At 37.5% G+C, this 15414-nt stretch overlaps 1 protein-coding gene across 2 annotated transcripts in view; it reads right to left on the bottom strand.

Moving 5' to 3' along the window:
• Positions 1-15414, bottom strand: part of TPH2 (tryptophan hydroxylase 2) — a 137032-nt gene that overhangs the window by 94008 nt on the left and 27610 nt on the right. The window lies entirely within an intron of this gene.

Raw genomic sequence — 15414 nt, 5'->3', positions numbered from 1 at the left:
CTCTCTCTCTCTCTCTCTCTCTCTCTCTCTCTCTCTCTCTCTCTCTCCCTCCCTCCCTCCCTTCCTTCCTTCCTTCCTTTTTGGAGGGAAGAAAGCAAGGCAATTGGGGTTAAGTGACTTGCCCAAAATCACACCGCTAGTAAGTGTGTAAAACGTCTGAGGCTGGATTTGAATTCAGGTCCTCTGACTGACTCCAGGGTTGGTCTATTTACTGCACCACCTAACTGCCCCTGATGCCGTTAGCTTTAAAGAGTTGTGTAAGGCTCTGGGAAGTTAAGTGACTTGATCAAGGCCAAGAATTCAAACCCAGGTCTTCTTGATTCTCAGGGCAGTTTTCTGTCATATTCCACCTATTATAATTAATTAGGAAATATGGATACATTTCTAGTTCCTATCAATAGAGAACTATATAGTTTGTAAGATGTTTTGCTGGTGATAACTCTGTGGGTTAGATAATGCCACTATTTCCCTTCACACAATTAGTAAGAAGTGGTCTTTGCACTTGACCCGAAGGGCTCTAATACTAAATCCCTTGGTGTTTTCCACTACATAGAAGGAAAAAAAGAATGCATTTTATCCATCAGATTGCTTCCTCCCTCCAACCCAACACCTAATTCACAGCAATCTCATCATCAGGATGTTTTCTGTTTAAAGCCATTGTTTTTGTTCTGCCTGACTGTGTTTCCTACTGCTCACAAAGCAATCTAAAAAACAAAGTAAGATAAACAGCTGAGCTAGGTTGTGTGTGAGGCATGGGGAGTGGGGAGGGGGGGAGACAATTGAAAAAGAATAAGAAATTACTGTTCACCTTTCCCTAAGTGCCAGCACTGAGATCTATGCAAACCAAATTAGAATAAGATTAGCGTTAGTTCGACTTGGATGCTTGTGATGAGAAAATTACAGCCTGGCAAGTATTATTGGTAGTACTGAAAATGTGCTAACTCCAAGGGATTGTGATGAATTTAGAATGAAAACTTGAATTGGAAAGATTTTTTTTTTTAGTAGAAAGGGGGCAAGGACATAAATATATCGAGGAAAGTCTGCTTCCGGCTCAAGAAAAAAACCACCAAATCAGTCTGAGTTGATCTGGATAACAAAAAACAATAAAGATGCTGAGCAATCTGAAGGAGGAAAGCCAAGAGCCTGAAAGAGTAGATGAAAAGATGTAGGACTTCATGAAAATCATTCTGAGAACAGGCTTTTTCCAACTTTCAACATCTCCAATGGTCATTATGTGCACCTTTCCCATCACCAAATGGGGTAGATGAATATTAGTATCATTCTGGCCCACTACCCTTTTTTTTTTTTGGAGGGCAGTTGGGGTTAAAGTGACTTGCCCAAAGTCACATGGCTACTACCCTTTCTCTGAGGATAGCAGAGTGGCCAGCCTCTGGTGCCAATCTCTTGCTTTCCCTCCTGGCAGAAATCTAAAAGTAGGGAAGGACCTATTTCATTTATATGCTCAGGTATAACACAACCAGCACTACCATCCTCTCTCCTGTTTTTCTATTTTATTTTCATATTATAATCTAACTATGTTACAATTCATACTACAATCCATAATAATTTCAAATTATAGTCCATATGTAGAAGTATGTCCATTTACCTGCTTATCTCTCAATGAACCGATTATTCAGATACAAACACAAAAAAATGGAATTATTAATATAATTTGAAAAAGAACTTTCTGTTTACTTATTAGAGAAAGAAGGTAAAAGAGAGAATGAGGAAAAAGGAAAGAGGAATAAGGGGAGAAGGGGAAGACAGGGAAGGAGAGAGGAAGAAAAAAGGAAAGAGAGAAGGAAGGGGAAAGAGAGAGAAAGAAACAAAAAGAAATGGGGAAGAGAAAGAGATGAGGAGAAGGAGGAAGGAAAAAGAAAAGAGAAAAGGAGAGAAACAAAGGAAGGGGAGTGGGGAGACTGAGAAGAAGGGAAGAGAGAGGGAGGTTGAGGGAGAAATGGAAAAAAGAAAGGGAGGGAAGGAAAGGAGGGAGGAAGGAAAGAAGGGAATCTAGTAGGAATATGTTGGAAATTATGGCAGCCATATTTTTTCCTGGATGGCTTAGTTATCCCAAAGGACAAGTGAATGGATTCATCATCCTTACCTGTCGCTTCAGCTAAGCAACACAGTACCTAAAAAATACAAGTGTGCTGGATAGTAGAAGTAAGGGAAAGACATGTGAACTAACATAATTGGCACTAAGATATAGCTAGGTATCGGGACTGGGCTTGTGATTTCTCTGATTTAGGTGACTTCAGGATGAGAGAAATTTCTCTGCCAATTGAAGCTAGCAACTCGTATGCAACTTTTGGTCTTAGGTTGTTGCCTAGAGCACTGAAAAGCAAATTGACTTGCCCAGGGTCCCACAAATATTCTGTGTGAGAGGCAAGTCTCCCTGGGTCCAATGCCAGTTCTCTATCCACTATGCCACACTGCTTTATAAGGCATAGATGCAGATTCTACATGTAAGCTGTAAACTTATTATAACAGTTATTTTTTTAATTAGCTAACCTCAGATTTGACAAATAAAATCCAATAATATATCCTTGGCAAAAAATAAAAATATCTATCTCCAATGTTCTTAGTTTGGTCTGTTATTAAACAATAAACAAGATTGACTATGAATGGCAAACAAGTATGTTATTAATTGATTCATATGAATCCATGATCAATATATAAGTACATTTAATACCTATCAAAGGACAAAATGTTTTACATTTTCTTTTATATTTTGGGGGGAAAAAACTTTTTATAAACTCAAATTTGGTTGACCTTTTAAAATCTTTTTTTTTTAATATTGTATAGACTTGTATTTTCTTTTATTTTCTGTAGTGTTCTTATCAGTATAAGAGTGACTTGAGGGGAGTTCCCCCTACAGTGAGATGAACAAGCATCAATACTTCTACTGCGTCCAACTGTTTCGTTCCACCCCCTCCTCTTGAGACCCAGCCAACGACCGTCTGTTTTTCTTACATATTTTTCAAATTTAGGGACTGAAAAATATTTGATCATGATGATAACTCCGGGCTGTCTCCCAGAGCCCTGCTGCTAGAATTCATAAGTGAGATGCAGCCTTTCCACTAGGGTTATCATTAGAACAGCTCCCATTAAAGCAATGATGATTCACTCATCCAGTGGAGGGAGAGGATATTGGATACGAGTGATACTCTCTGTTTTAAGATAGTGTAACTGGCTGGAAATATAAAAGAGACTGGTATTGGCGTTTCTTGTTTTTTGTTTTTGTTTAGGACAGCAGGATCCCCTTCCTTAGCAAAAAACAAACAAGCAGTAAAAGATAAGCAGAGAGTTAGTTAAGGGACTAGGGAGGAAAAAATCCTTATAAGACTGGACATATTTCCTAATTTATTTTATTATAGACTATTTGAAAGCAGCTCATTCACTATAATCAATTTTTAATTATTTCAGGCCTGATTGATTTTCCAGCCTATAGGTTATATTGAATCCCCTTCTGTCTTCCCCATCCACATCTTTTCAACATGTTTCTTCATTAGTAATTCTACCAGAGAGTTGTCGTTTGTATATTACCTCCTCTATTCAGATAGAAGCTCCCTGAAGGCAACTGTTTTTTAATTTTCTTTGCATCTCCAACATTTAGCATAGTACAAAAGTATTTATTGACTGACACTGACTTTAAGCTATTGCTTGTCGTTCTGATGAATGGGGGAAGTGGGCGATCAGAAAAAATATAATCACTTTTCCTACCCCCGTTACAGCCCTTCAAGTATGGTTTTCCCCTCCCCTTTTATGTCTTCTCTTCTCCAGGTTAATCATCCCCAGTTAATTGAACTGACCATGAGCCCTTTCACCACCTTGCCTGCCCTCCTCTACATACTCAATAACTCATCAATAACTTTCTTAAAATGTGGCACCCCAAGAAAACACAATATTCAAGACACAGCCTGAGCAAGGTAGGCAACATGAGAACCATAACTCCTATTTACTGAACACTGAGTTCATTTTTAGTGAAGCCTCAGGTTACGGGAGCAATTCTGGTTGCCATATTGAGATTATGGTCTCCTATACTCACACAAACACATGGACATATACAATCTTTTTCACAGAAAATGTCTGTTTATGTTTTGTCATCTTTAACTTTACCTCAAAAGTAATTTTCCTCTTGCCATTTTTCCCATCTCTTGTACATTCTTACCTCCTTCCAGATACATTGGCCTAGTAACAACTGGAGTTTTCCATGTTATCACAAGAGGAGATGGCCACTTGTACATCAAGAGACTGGAACACCCCAAACATGCTAAGCATGGATTCATTTCCCTGAAATTCCAACTCTTTGAGTATAAACCTCCACTTGTATGTTTTCAAGACACCAGGACTATCTTCTCCTTTTTACTACAAGGATCCCACAAATAAGCAAAGCTCAGCAATTAACCATCTGACTTTAAAAAACGAGATTTAGCGGGAGGCTAGGTGGTGCAGTGAGTAAAGTGCTGGCCCCGGAGTCAGGAGGACCCGAGTTTGGTTCCAGCCTCAGACACTTAACACCCACACACACACACACAAAACTACCCATGTACACACACAAAACTAGCCGTGTAACCTTGGGCAAATTATTTAACCCCAATTGCCCTCCAAAAGGCAAAAAAAAAGAAAACCCGAGATTCAGTGAATTCAGTTGAGTCAAACATAACAGCAGCTAAATCTGTAAAGAGACATAGGTTCAAATAAGGAAAAATGTAACAATCAGTGCAGAAGTAGATGGGAGTCAGAGTCATTGTGTTCCCAATTACCAGAAATCTTCAAATTACAGATGAATAGTCATTTGTCAGAGATGTAGAAGAAAAAGGTTGAACCAGATGATCACTGACATCCCTTCTGACTCAGATTCTGTGTTTCCATAAGCTCATTTTGGGTTTCTTTAGTGCCTACATCAAGTAATCCCATGTATCCTGAGGCTTCACTAAAAATGGACTCAGTGTTCAGTAAATGGGAGTTATGGTTCCTGACACTCACTATGGAGTAAAACTGGAACTTGGTCTCCATTTTAACCCATTTTCTATGCCAGCTAGGTAAGCTACATCCCTGATCACATATTTTATTTGCTTTTGTAAATGAGTTTTACACAATCAAGTTTTCCTAAATGAGTTTATGGACCCTAAAGAGCTTTCCAAAGGTAGCAAACAAAAATGTTTGTTTGTTTTATTCACGTTGTTAATATCAGGACTGTCTCCACAATAAACATAATGAAAATAAACAGCTGGCACGGGCATAGCCTCAGAGGGGAGTGAATACATAAGAAACTCTTGGAAATTATTTGCTCTCATTTGTCCTAAGTATCACAGGATAGGGCTTCTCATCATTTTCTCTTCCAGCAAAAAGCCCTCTTCACATTTTAAAGAAGTAATTTTCATTATGCAAACAGAGCAATGGAGTTGGGGCGGGGAGAGAAGATCTAACATATTAACATGGACATAGCTAATGTATGCAATTATAATAATAGAGATGACAATGATGAGAAAGATGATAGCATTTAGACAGTGTTTGAAGGTCTGCAAAGCATACACTACCTCATCCAATATTCACGGCCACCTGGTAAAGCAGGTTCTGCAGTTATTATTAGACCCACTTTACAGATGAGGACACTGAACCTCAAGGAGAATAAGTAAGTTGCTTAGAGGTAACATGGTACAAGATACAGGACTTGGCATCAGGAAGACCCGAGTTCAAATGTGGCCTGAGACACTTAGTAGCTGTGGAATTCCAAGCAAGTCATTTAACCTTTCCAGGGCCTGGTACAGTGTCTGGCATATAGTAAGTACTTAACAAATGCCTGTTGATTGATTGATTAGCCTCTCTCTGCCTTAGTTTCTTCATCTGTAAAATGGGGATAATAATAACACCTATCTTCCAAGATTGTTGTGAATGTAAAATGAATTAATATATGTAGGCAAGGTGGTGCAGTGAATAGAGCACCAGTCCTGGAGTCAAGTCAGGAGGACCTGAGTTCAAATCCGACCTCAGACACTTAACTAGCTGTGTGACCTTGGGCAAGTTACTTAACCCCAATTGCCCTCCAAAAAAAAGTTTAAAAAATTATATGTAGGGCACTTTGCAAACTTTATTGTTGTTGTTGTTCAGTTGTTTCAGTCATATCCCATTAGGGGTTTTCTTGGCAAAGATGCTGGAGTGGTTTGCCATTTCTTTCTCCAGTTCATTTTACAGATGAGGAAAATAAGGCAAACTCAGCTAAATGATTTGCCAGGGTCATCCGGCTAGTTAGTATCTGAAGTCAGATTTGAATTCAGCTCTTCCTGACTCCAGGATTGGTGTTCTGTCCACTGTGCCACCTAGTTATGCCTTATAGTACTGTATAAATATTTGTTACTATTATTACCAGCAAATGTATTATCATGGAAAAGTCAACCTAACTCTTAGTTTTTATAAGACTTAAATAGTAGAAAGGGAAATTCCATTTCAAAGAACTACAAAATGCATAAAACATCTACCTACCAAGGCACAAAGAGACATGCAGAAATTCAATTACAAAGTGTTCCTTAAAGAAACAAAGAACTTAATAACTGGAGGAATATTCAGTGTTCGTGGCTAGGCTGTGTCAATATAATAAAAATTACAATGCTACTAAAATTAGTTTGTACTTTTGATGCTATACTAATCAAATTACTAAGGAGATACTTTATAGAACTTGATAAAATAAAAACAATATTAATTTGGAAAAACAAAAGGTCTAGCAGATCAAGAGATATGATGATAAGAAGTCTCTGCTTCTTTGGGAAATAGTACTTAAAGACTTCAAACTATATTATAAAGCAGCAGTCATCAAAACTATCTGGTAATGGTTAAAAATGAGAAAGTTAAATCAATAGAATGGACCAGACAAGGGAGAATCAGAAATAATAGAACTCAATAACCTAGTGCTTGCTAAAGTGGAAAACATACAATGCCTAGTTTTAAAAAATTCTTTATTTGATAAAAACTGCTAGAAAAATTGGAAAACTGGTAGAAATTAGACTTAGACAAACACTTTACATACTCCACAATACAATCTAAATGGATATGTGATCTTAATATTAAAGATCATACTATTAAAAAAGTAAAAGAGAAATAGATCACATGCCTCTCATAACTCTGGGTAAGAAATGTATTCTTAACCAAACAAGAAATAGAGGTAATTATAAAACATAAAATTAATAACTTTGATTACTTGAAACTGCAAATGCTCTTCATAGACAAAATTAATGCATGTAAGATAATAGAGGAAGAGGTTTAATGGAAAAAAATCTTTGTATCAACTTTCTCTGATAAGAATTGCTATCCAAGATGTATAAAATATAGATTTCCCCAAAGAGAAATAGCAAAGTATTCACAATAACATTTTAAAAAATGCTCCAGATGACTAAAAATAAGGAAAATGCAAATCACAACAATCCTTAGGTTTTATCTCACATCCGGCAAATTGGCAAAAATGATAAAACATGGCAAGTCAACATTGGAGGAGTCGTGGAAGGGTAGGTACACTAATACATTGTTGGTAGAGCTATAAAATGGTACAACTATTTTAGATAGTAATTTGGAATTATGCAAATAAAGTGAATAAAACTTCTATACCCTTTGAGCCAAAGAATCCATTGGACTCATACATAATCCCCAAGGAAGCCTTCAATATATACACCATATACACCAAAATATTTATAGTAGCACTTTTTGTAACAGCCAAGAAATGAAAACAAAGTCATCTCATTGACTGGGAAAAGGCTAAACAAACTGTAGCACATGAATGTAATGGAATATTACTGTGCTGTAAGAAATTATGTGTGTGATGAAAAAAAGGGAAGTATACAAAGATCTATAATGAACTGATGCAGAGTAGAACCAACAAAATATTCACAATAATTACAATAATGTAAAAGAAAAGAACAATAACATGCCAAAAAATCAAAAATAAGTGCAACAAATTTATAAAGATCAAAAGAACTTGAATGAAGAAATCTGAGAAGGTAACCCCAACCCACCCCTTCATGGAGGTGGGAGGTCCACAGGTATTACACATTGTACATGTTTTTTAACTTTTTCAGTGTATTGATCAATTATGCTAATTTTTTTTCTTCTCTAAAAAATACTGTTCGTTATGTAGGATGGCTCTCAGGGAGGCGGAGAGGGGCACTTATAGGGTGATTTAAAAAATAGAAGATATCAATAAAATTATTTTCAAAAATATAATTGGGAAATAAGCGAAATAAATTAAAATGCAATAAAAAATAGATAATGGCAATTTGTGGTTTTCTAAGTCAGTACACAACTGGAGAGATACTTGTAGACAGTTTAGCACTCTGTTTCTATTTGAGTTTGACATCACTGCTCCAGGTATTTTAAAGCTATAGGTTACAGAAAGATTACTGATCTACATTGATAGAAATCATTCCCTCACCCCAAGTGAAATCACAGGTCTAGTCCCTGTAAACACTTAGAAAAAATGGCATTGGGGCGGCCAGGTAGCACAGCGAGTAAGAGCACCGGCTCCAGTGTTGAGAAGACCTGGAGATCGAATCCCTGGCTCAGACACTTAGCACCCACCCAGAAACCCCTGGCCATGTAACCTTGAGCAAGTTACTTAACCCCAATTGCTTAGGGGCGGCCAGGTGGCTCAGCGAGTAAGAGCACTGGCTCCAGTGTCAGGATGACCTGTATCAAATCCGGGCTCAGATTTCAGCACCACACCCAGAAATAACTGGCCGTGTGACCTTGAGCAAGTTACTTAACCCCAATTGCTTAAAAAAATAAAATTTAAAAATGGCATCTTTTATATGTTTAGAGGCAAACAACTAGAAAGAAAGCATCAGTAATAAATATATTGTCATTATTTTCAAGTCTGATAACCTAAAAATGCTACTATTGGTTCTTTAAAAGCCAAAGGCTGAACTCTGTGAGAGTTCCACCTTTGGAAGCCTCCAATATAACTATCCTTAGATTTTGAGAGATCTGGAAAATGGCCTCCACCTTCTAAATGTTTAGTTTTGGAAGTTTACCACTCTATTTCATAGAAATTAAAGCAAATGTAGTTTATGGGGGAGTCACAAAGAACTCCCACAAGCTACATATTATCTTAGCTTTATTCAAAACCCAGAAAGCAAATCAATGTGGAATAATGGAACAGGATAAAGTGAGTTCAGTCAGAAAGAAAACCTATCATTCCTCTGAGGTGGCACTCCTCAGCAAGGCAAAATAGAGGCAGGAAGAAAAAAGCCTGGTCTCCTATAATCATAGACTCCATGATCCATCACAATGACTTCCTGGCAATGGGACTGATGGAAGAAATATAAGTGAAGGTAGATACATTACACCAGCCAATCCATTTCCTTCCAAGCTAATGAAGAACAGGCAGCCCCACCTCATTCATCCTCTACCTCTAATTTATAATGTTTCTAATTAAGATTAGCCTATCTAAAAGAAGTTAAAGTAGCCCTTGGTATTCCTTATAATAAGGCTGTGTTCCATAACCAAGATCCATAAATCAAGTCCATACTGGCACAAAATGAGAAATGTTGAAGTCAACTGTTATTTCTGGAAGTTTAGAGGTGGGCCCACCCTGGTTATTCTTCTGAGTTCTTTCATGTTTGCAAATGGCTTCTGAGAAAATAATCATGGGTTATTCTCAAATTTAGAGACAAAGTTGAATTCTCACATGGGTATATGTGAGATATGGTATATCCTTCCAACACAGAAACTAGAAATCTCCCAAACGGAAGACCTTGGAAAAGCATTGGTTTCAGGGCAAGGCAACATTTTAAAATTGAGCCTTCTGGGGATCCAGCAAAAGTGTTTAGCCTTCACTATAATGTGTGACCTGACTAATTCCCCCCCCAAAAAAATGGTATAAAAGAAAGTCAAATTTTCTAGCATTACAAATATGTGTATTTATTTTTAAAAAATTATCAAAACAAGGGATAAAAAGCAACAAGGGGCCAAGTTGCTCAAAAAAGATATAATTTTGATTACATAAAATAATAGCTTTTGCACAAACAAAATATTTACATCAATTACCTTTGATAAGAGTCTGATAGCTCATATATGAGTAATTAATAGAAACATATGAGATCAAGTCATTTCAAAATGGATAAGTGGTCAAAAGATATGAACAAACAATTCTCAGAACTACAAGTTATTAACAGTCACATGAAAGTTGGTTCCATATCACTAATAATAAAAGAAATGCACATCATAAGGACTCTAAGTGTTCAACTCACACTCAGAAAACTGGCAAAGATAACAAAGATGGGAATAGTCTGTGTTAGAAAGACTGTGGGAAGATGAGCACACATACTTTTTGGTGGAGTTGTGAATTGATCTAACCATTCTGGAAAGCAGTTTGGAGTTATGTTAAGAAAAAGATTAAAAATGTTTAAATCCTTTGACACTGCTAGAAAAAAAAAAGATCAGCTACAGAAAGGTCCCATATACATCAAAAGATTCATAAAATTATTCTTTGTAGTGACAAAACTAGACAAAATAAATGTTTTAAGTTAGGAAATGGCTGAACAAATTATGGTATATGAATGTGAGGAATATTATTGTGCTATTAAAAAAAACAATAGGGCAGGTAGGTGGCACAGTGGATAGAGTGTCAAGCCTCAGATTTGTGTGACTCTAAGCAAGTCACTTAGTCCTGTTTGCCTCAGTTTCTTTATCTGTAAAATGAGCTGAAGAAGGAAATGGCAACCCACTCCAGTATCTCTGCCAGAAAATGGAGTCATGGAGAGTCAGACATGATTGAAAAAAAAATGAATATAATGACTAGAGAGAAGAAGCATGGAAAGACATGTGAACTCATAGAAAATGAAATAAGCAAATCCAGGAAAACAATATGGCAACATCAGCATACACAGAAAGAACAAACAAAACCCTGAAGATTGTTTAATTCTAATGATCAAACTTGGTCCCAGAGAAGAGATGAGAAAATGCATCTAACACTGCACATGGTTGGTTGTTGTCATCCTTACTCAAAGAGAATCAAAATGACATCACTATTTCAGGGTCAAGGTACAGTGTGCCTGACGGTGGCTGATCAGACCAATATATGAGCTCAGGGGGCTTTACAGGTCAGGCACATATAGTCCATGTGATCGTTTGTAGTGGAGCTGTCTCTACCATTGCATATACCATCAGATTCAATTGATGCATTTGATTTTTCTCAGTAATTTTTCTTTCTTTTTATATTCTTTGTTACAAAGAACAGCTCACTGGATAAGATAGTAGGGAGGGATGTGTTTAGAAATGAAGGTGATATAAAAATAAAAGATATTGGTTAAAAATTAACATTTTCCTGAAAAGATGAGAACAAGTATGTAGTATAGTGACTTTGGAGTCAGGAAGCCTATGCTTAAAGTCCTTCCTCTGACACATATTGGCTCTGTGACCTTGGACAAGCCATTTAACTTCTCAGAGGCCCCAGCAAACTCTCTAAAACTATAAATTGTAGAGTTAATGCTAACATAATACCTGGAACATAAATAAATGCTTAATGGTTTTCCTCATTCATTCATATGATATGTTATGGGTGAATTGTTGACCTGTAACAGTAGAAAGAGTTTGCACACCGGAAGTTCCCCCACACCAATTAAACCACAAGTCCAGTCCTGTAATAAAATAAAAGTAGCATATCCAATGCCCTCTTCCACATCCTTCTAAACACGTGCCCTATAATGCTACCTACCTTACTTGTATGTACTACTCTCATTCTAATCTAGAATTCTGCTGGGGAATAACTTTAGCCAAATTATTTACTCAGTGGCCAAAACAAATCACATTGCCCAAAGCCTAGAACTGACACTCATTTTTATCTGATGATGCTTTGTCTTCGTTTTCTGTTTACTGACATGTGGCAGCAATGACTCCAGGGGCCATTCTCCTGCCGTGCCAACCTGTGACCAGCATGACAGCTGTCGAGCTCACCAGCAGCTTAAAAGCCTTCCTGAGACAAGGGACGTCTGTCCTGAAGCTTAATATATTCATCGCAAGGTCTATGAATTCCATATTCAGATGCTGCCTTGTTGTGTTTCAGAGGTCTTTAGTGTGCCCTTAAACCGGATAGGATTATGTGGGATCTCTAACAAATATTTTTTCCCATATGTCAATTTTTGTTTGGGGCTATGAATGAGAAGATGGGATTCAAGAAATGCCTTCCTCTAGCATGGTAAGAAGAGGGACCTGGCATCATCACTTCAATTTTAATGAGATATGGATCTCATCTGTACAATGAGCTGGAGAAGGAAATAGCAAACCATTCCAGTATCTTTGCCAAGAAAACCCCAAATGGCGTCACAAAGAGTAGGGAAAGACTGAAAAACGACTGAAAAAAAAATTGATCTCTTACTGAATGTCAAGGAGAATTGTTTGTCCCCCTAAAACTTGGCTCTGTGCTATAGTCATTAAAAATCTATTGAAATGATAATGAGATCATAGATTTGGAGTCCAAAGTGACCTCAGACACCTTTAGTCCAATCCATTAATGACGAACCTAAGCCCAGGAAGGGGAAGGGAACTTGCCTAGATTCCCATGGGCACTAAGCATCAGAGAAAGGATTTGAATTCAAGTTCTAGGACTCCTAAGGCCAATACTTTCCCCCACATCAAGCCAGGATGTGACTTGAACTAGACTGCTCTTTTCAAATATGTTTAGTAATAATAATAATGATTATAATAACTAGCATTTATATAGTTCTTTAAGGTTTGCAAAGCACTTTATCTCATTTTATTCTCACCACAACCCCAGAAAGCAGGGAGTGTTATCACCCCCATTTTATTGATCAGGAAACTGAGGCTGTCAGAGGTTAAGTGACTTCTTCAGAGTTACACTGCTTGCAAGTGTCTGAAACCAGATTTGGACTCAGGTCTTTCTGACTTCAAGTCTGGAACTCTATCCACTGTGTCACCTGGCTTTACAAATAGAAGAATCAAGAATGAGGAAGGAAGGATTTATTGGTGACTATGGTTCGAATCTGAATCCAATGGTGTTGGTTTCATTCCACTTCACAGCCTCCCAGGGGGTCATACTGGGTTACTGGGGGATATATAGCAGTTTCTTCCAAAAGCCCAACTATGATTTGGGGCAACAAAGTCAGGTAGTAATCCACGCATAATGATGCCCACAACTACATGTGGCAAACATTTTTGTTTCCAGCTGCTGCTATGCAGCATTGGCAAAAGCATCTATCCACTAATGGGTGAGAGAAGGGAAGGAAATAAGCATTCATTTAGGGACTACTACGTGCTAAGTTCTTTTTACAAATGTTATCTCATTTGATCTTCACAACAACCCTGAGAGTAAATGCTGTTAGCGTCCCCATTTTACATTTGAGGAAACTGAGGCAGAGGTTAAGTGTTTTGCCTTGACAAGAGGACTTGTTCTTGTATTGCTAAAAGATAGAACCAAGAAAATAGATGAAAACTACAATGACATCCCTCAAATAGACCAGGTTTGCCCTGGAAGGCTGTGAGCTCTTCAAGTACTTTAGAATGGTATTGGAGCTCTTTAGGTAGAAATTGTATGATCAACTGTCATGAATACCATGCAAAAAACTCCCATACTGGGGAAAAAATTATGAACTAGATGAATTCTAAAGTCCTTTCCCATTCCGAGAGATTTCCTGATGGACGGGAGCTGAAGAAATCCAGCATCAATTCAAATACTAAACCATTCATCTGGACTTTGGAATGTTGGACTTGTCTCATTTATCTTACCAATCCATTGACCCAGATGCTTATACTACAGATGCCTAAGAATCATAGATACTCAAGTACTCAGAGGTAACAGTGATTAAATTCAAGTTATGGAGGAAGAAAAGTAAAGTTCACTTTAACTTAAGCTAATAGAAAAATCATGATGAAATTCAAAATAAATTTAAAAGAACTGAGGCAAAGTCTGAGTCCCTTTTTAAGCAGTAAGATAGAGAGAAACATTGCATCCCTTGCTGCCCATTAAATGTATAGCTGATTTTTTTTTCAAAGCTATGATAACCAAAGAACCCAGGGAAGTACCAGAGAATGAGTCCCAAGACCAACACATGATGGTACCAGATAAAGGAAAAAGGAAAACTTCAAAGAAAGTTTGATTGCTATAGCCCCCCTGGCACCAGCCATCATTTTGCTATTATTTTCTGTTCTTCCAAATACCACTTGCCCTTTGAACTTCCCTCAGAACCAGTGAGATATTTTCTAATCACTTTTATGTTAAATTTTCATTCATTAAAGGAAGTACACTTGACATCTTTTTTCAAAAAATAATTTCAGAAGTTATGCCCTGCAGGCTTGGGTTTTCTATAAAGAATAATATTAGTGCTAACGAACAACCCCTAAGTTATTGATGAACCAGTTGGATCTTTCTAGAGCTCATGGTCTAACATCCTATGGACATCTAAGGGAGGGTGGTTAATCATGTCTCTATGCAGAGATGTCAATCTTGAAACTCACCAGAGTCTCATCTATTGACAGCTCTCAGCATGTTTACATTTCCTCTTCTTTTTCAGAATCACAGCAACATAGATTTTCCTCTACTGGTTTTCCATGCAGAGAGAGATTTTTCATTTTTCTCTGCTTGTGTTGACTCCTATTCTCATTTTATCCTTTCAAGGATGCCATAGGAAACACTGCTATTCATCACTAATGCTACAGGAGGGGGTTTCTTGGTTACTGCTTCAAGATATATTATGCTGAATCTGTTTTCTGCATTTTCACTCACTTTCAGATACCTCAAACTGTATCTCATTGAACTTTCTTCCCAAATCTATAGATAGCTTGAGTGGATTGGAGCATTTCCCATGGCCTCTATGATATACTACCAACTCCCTCTCTATTTTATGTCCATCTCTGCTTCCTACCACCACTACCACCCACACTCAAAGGATCTACTCAGTGCTCAGAAGAGAATTTAACTATTCACAGCAAAGAGTAGTATGGTAGTATCAACTGAGAGTGTTGGCAGCTCTGCTTGTTCAAAATTGTGAGTAACCCTGGCTGGGTGCACACACACACGCACTCATGCATGCATACCATGTATCATCTATGTGTGTTCTCCATGAAGGTTTTTGGTAACATGCGTTCTATGTCTATGTGCCCTCTGTCACTGGTTATGTGGTAACCTGTGGAACTACACACACCCATGAGAATATCAGGAATCTTTTTTTGTCACTCCATGTAAGTCTTTTCTCTTGAATTAACTGTGTCTTCTGGCTGGCTAGTGAAATCACACACATCATTGAGGACTCATGAAATGTAGTCATAAGTGGGTACTAATCCAAAATATCTTCATCCTTAGTTTTCTGTGGGCTCTTATAACAGGAAATGTACTTCCCTCTTTCTGATACCCCCCCATACAATTAGTAAGTAACTAAAGAGAGCTCCTTTCATTTGTGTCTGTGAATGTCT

Source organism: Petaurus breviceps, unplaced genomic scaffold (assembly GCF_028583685.1).
Source record: "Petaurus breviceps papuanus isolate PSGF00001 unplaced genomic scaffold, PetGlider_PUasm1.0 156, whole genome shotgun sequence".
NCBI lineage: Eukaryota > Metazoa > Chordata > Mammalia > Diprotodontia > Petauridae > Petaurus > Petaurus breviceps.
Note: the sequence above shows the minus strand (reverse complement) of the source record. Positions and strands in the feature narration are given on the sequence as shown.